Source organism: Phacochoerus africanus, chromosome 6, assembly GCF_016906955.1.
Source record: "Phacochoerus africanus isolate WHEZ1 chromosome 6, ROS_Pafr_v1, whole genome shotgun sequence".
Classification (NCBI taxonomy): Eukaryota; Metazoa; Chordata; class Mammalia; order Artiodactyla; family Suidae; genus Phacochoerus; species Phacochoerus africanus.
In genome coordinates this window covers 130,803,617-130,808,041 of record NC_062549.1, presented here as the reverse complement: position 1 = coordinate 130,808,041, position 4,425 = coordinate 130,803,617, and the positions used below count along the sequence as shown (strand labels likewise).

The 4,425-nt window shown below is 43.8% G+C and overlaps 1 long non-coding RNA gene across 2 annotated transcripts; it reads right to left on the bottom strand.

The window, feature by feature from the left end:
- On the bottom strand, positions 1 to 4,425 carry LOC125128966 (uncharacterized). 2 transcript variants are annotated; one of them, XR_007135365.1, is made up of 4 exons: positions 4,047 to 4,425; positions 3,261 to 3,566; positions 3,089 to 3,152; positions 1 to 1,860 (listed from the first exon to the last, which is right to left on the bottom strand). It is a non-coding gene; the product is annotated as an uncharacterized LOC125128966 (long non-coding RNA). The 2 variants fall into 2 exon arrangements; XR_007135364.1 differs by having other exon boundaries at positions 3,089 to 3,566.

The window sequence follows — 4,425 nt, the reverse complement described above, 5'->3', positions numbered from 1 at the left end:
CTGGTCCCCGCCCGGCCCTGGTGCCTGTGTGGCCTCTCTTCCCCTAGGCTTCAGCTCCTCCTCTCCACAAACAAGATGTTTTCATCTGGGTTCATTCCTTCAGATTCCCCTTAAGCATCCAACTAAACCTTCTAAACTAGGATTTTAGTGGGTGAAAATCACTTTAATCAATTCTGTACCTTTTTACCGAGTGACTAATAATCTGCTTAAGAAAGTTCCTCTAGTCATTTTAAACAAATTGGGAACAACTGGGAAGCCCAACAATAAGGGAGCAGTTAAATCCATTACGTTATTGATTGAGCCTGTGGGATATTCTGTAGCCACTGAAAAGAATGCGTCTGCGCATCCGGCTTCCATTCATTGTGGGCATTAACCAAGCTTCCTGTGGGAATCAGTTGACAATACATGCGCCTTAGACTCGTACAGTGGAGCATGTTATACTGTGTAATAAGGAAAAATAAACAATAGACATTCTCTCTGGAGGAGCTGTCAGTCCAATCCAGATAATACCAGATTAAAAACTATTAGGCCTGCTCTGTTGTGCTACGTGTTATAATTTTGCACAAGGTGTTGTGAGCACATCCAGCCGCCCATACAGGAGAGAGAATGTTAAACCTGCCACCACCCCCGCTGATTTTGTGAATGTCTTCAGTGTTATAAGGAAATGTGCAGTTCGCGATTCCTTATCCAAAAAGCTTTGGCGCCAGATGGGTTTCAAAGGTTAGACGTTTTGGTTTTAGAAACGTACTGGGGGAGCACATGCCTTCACCTCACACCTGCAGTGGGTCTGGGGCAGCACCTGCAACCCGGCTATTAATAGTCCCACTTGGTGAGATGGGGCCATCAGAGTGAGGACCAGATATGCCGCTGAAAAGTCTGGCTTTCCAGGGCCCTTTGATTTCCGAGCAGCAGATCGAGGATTGCGGACCCGACGAGAAGGGTGTGGGTCTGGAGCCACCGCCTGGGCAAGGTGTGGCGGCTCAGTTCTTTCTCAGCGGCCCGCTCACTCTGCCTACCGGGGCACTGGGCGTGGGGGCCATAAGCCCGATTTCCACTCACCGTCGAGCGTGTGCCTGGATTTGATGAGAAGTGAAGACGCTCTAGCTCTGTGCCTTGAAGACACACGCGCTGAAGGGGCCGGGCGTTGTCTTAAAGCAGAAGGAGATGTCGTCATGAACACAGTTTACGGACGTTCGAAGGTGTCGAGGATGCTATAAAATCGGGTTGGGATGATCACTGTGCAACTACGAATGTGATAAAACTCACTGAGTAATTAAAAAATAAATTAAAAATTAAACAATATGCTACTGCATCAAGAAAAAATTTTTAGCGTGTCAAGAAATATGCAGGTCTCCTAAGTAGAAGTGACGCTGCTAGAGCTGTGGCGAAAATGAATGTCTCGGTGCTTTTTAAAGGTCGTCTCTAAGCCACACACCTAACCTCTCCTGGACGAACACAGGCTGCTAAGTGACTGAAAGGCTGTGGTAAAGCCCTTCACTGCCAAGCGGCTGAGTTTATCGATGCGTAGACAATTTGAAATAAATGCACGTGTGTATATGTATACATAATGCAGGATTTCCTTCAACTCTGTGGTCTGGGGACAGTGTCTGAGCTGATACCGCATGCCGCTGAGGACAAGGAGCAATTTCCCTGAAGTGACGGATAAGCAGTTCGAAGGGGGGCAAATGCCGAGGATGATTCATTCGAAATCAGCCTTGCCAGCGGTCCTGCGGATGAGGCTGACAGAAGGGAGGACTAGAAGGACGGCTAAATTCCCCGGTTCTAGGAACGGCTCTGTCTTTGGGGCTTTGGCTCCTCTAAGCTCTGCTGGTCCGTCAGGATGAACCATCTGCTTTGCTGCTGTGGATGCAAGAGCTTTCCGTCAGAGAAACCGCATAGAGCTTTGGACAGAAAAAACAATTTCTCCATGTTCCTACAAACCATGCATTCAATGCACGTTGATTTCTTAATACAAAAAGTCAAACGTAAATTCTACAATAATGCCCCCAAATCATGATTTAGCCATCAGCAGTACTTTCTCTTTGAGTAACCTTATTACCAGAACTACCAGTCTTTGGGAAATTGATTGATTTGACCTCCTGTGTGCCTTTTCAGCCTCTGGCTGGAGTCATAAAAGCAGAAACATGGCCCTGGAGCAAAAGCAGGTGAGCAACGTAAGAGACTCATGTACTCTATGAGTCATTGGGAGTTGGCTATTTTGAACATTTTCATCGCTGCTTTCACATAATACTAAACTCTTCTTAGCAATTGATACAGGCCACTGTGCGCTATGAATAGCACAACTAGAGCTTTGATGAGTTTTTTTTCATGTTAAATTCACATTTATCTGCCTACTATGGATTCCTGTCTTCATGATTATCACACTGAAAAAAAATATTAGCTGTTTAATGCCACATAATACTGTGTAAGCTCCATAAAAAATAAATTAAGGACACTTGGGTCTTATCTTCCAGAGCCTTACAATTTTGAACAGATGATGACAGCAAAGGAAACACAAAATCTATGTGATCTATACAATAAACACCTGTCTGAATTGTAAAATATTGTATTGAGAACAAACGAGATAGTTAGCTTAGGGAGTCTCTCAGTTGATGAGTGAAGAGGTAATTATAGAAGCGGCCCGTAGAGAACCAGCTTTTAAAACAGCTTAAATATATTTAATTAAGACAACTTCCTGGAGGCAGCAAATCCAGATTTTGCAGATTGGGTGATTGCAAAAGAACTAAAATTCTGGGGTGGGAGAAATATTCTAGAACTTCTTTTTATCTCCAAAACTTGTAATAAATGGCATCAGAACCAAGATCCAGCAAATTCTGTTGGATTTAAGTTTTGCCTCCGACCACATGTCACTAAGAGCAAACATGCTATTCACACTGAGGAAAGTATCAGGATTACATTCTAACGTATGTTGAACCCAGGCTTGTGACAGTGCTCATTACTATAGAACGTGGGGTTTTTTGCTTTTTCTAGAGGCACACAAATAATATTTTTTAGTGAAAAAAGAACCACAACCTCCAAAAGGAAGAACATATACATGATTACATGTATTAGAGTGGAAGGAGTTTACCTTTTTGCGAGATGGGGGGTAGCTGAATTCTCTCATCTCCGTCTGCATCCCGTCTATCCCAAACCTTTAAAAAAAAATAACAACTGTTTCTGTTTAAGGAGTACAGCCTGCTGTTTTCATATACGTATCTGTGGTGAAATGATTATGCAGTCCAGTCAATTAGCATATGCACCTTCTAACACACTGGGCATTTGCGGTGTGTGGCCAGGCACCTGAGGTCTATGCTCTTAGCAAAGTTCCAGAATCCTGAACCGTGTTATTAACCCCAGTCACCATGCGACACAGGCGATCTCAAGATTCCGTAGAAAATAAAGACGAACGTATTATATACGTCAACATTTCATCAGCATCCGTGGGACAATTAACGCCAGTGAACTCCGAAACCAAACGATTCTGAGGCCATTTTTTGCAGCTTTTTCCTCTTCATTTTAGTGGTAGTACACACGCTGTATAAAACATGTTCTGCAATATCAAAAGTCTATAAAGAAAACAGAAATTACACATGACGTCCCTATTCGAAGACCTGTCTGTTAGGATTTTGGTGTTGCAGCACTTTAGATAGTTTTCTTTACCTGCAGACCTGCATCCACACACACAAAGGCATACATGGTTTAAACGATATGGTGCAGAGAACGCGCCCTTGCGAGCCGCCTTTATCACGTTTTGATATATGCCGTGGGCATCTCCACGGGCCGTATCTATGTAGGCACATGCCTGAATCAGAGAAGTTCGAGCCTGTTCTTCATCTCCTCTGTGTAGGGAACTCAATTAGCAAAAGATAATGGGTCTAATTCTAAAGTCTGTCTCACCAGCGGCTTATTGACACAGTGGAAACCTTCCAAAATCAGCCCCTTTTGTCTGGAAAGTGAATTCTTTTGGACAGAAAATATTAATGATTTGTTTTCTGCCAATTTCACATTTTAAAGGACATCTGTGAGAAAGACACATAGAGACCTACCTGGGTACAAATGGTAGAGCTGACGGTGCTGGCCCCGCTCTGTGGATCTGAGATTCTGCCGAAGGCTCGCTTCCACAGGGGGAGTTCTAGAGACGGGGGACTTAGGTACCACAAACAATAAGAAATGTGGTTTTCTGGAGGTAAGGATGACAATCCACTGGATTGAGAGCTGTCACCTATGCTTTAAAACGTCAGAAACAAAATGCTCTTAAACAGTGGAGCTCCTTCTAGGGATGCCTTCATCTGGGGATGCCCAGCGGAGTTTTCAAACCACACACCGAAACAATCTACAAAATAGGAAGTGTTCCACAAAAAGTCAAAGGCTTGGGGAATATTTTTTTTTGTCTTTTTGCTATTTCTTGGGCTGCTCCTGCGGCAT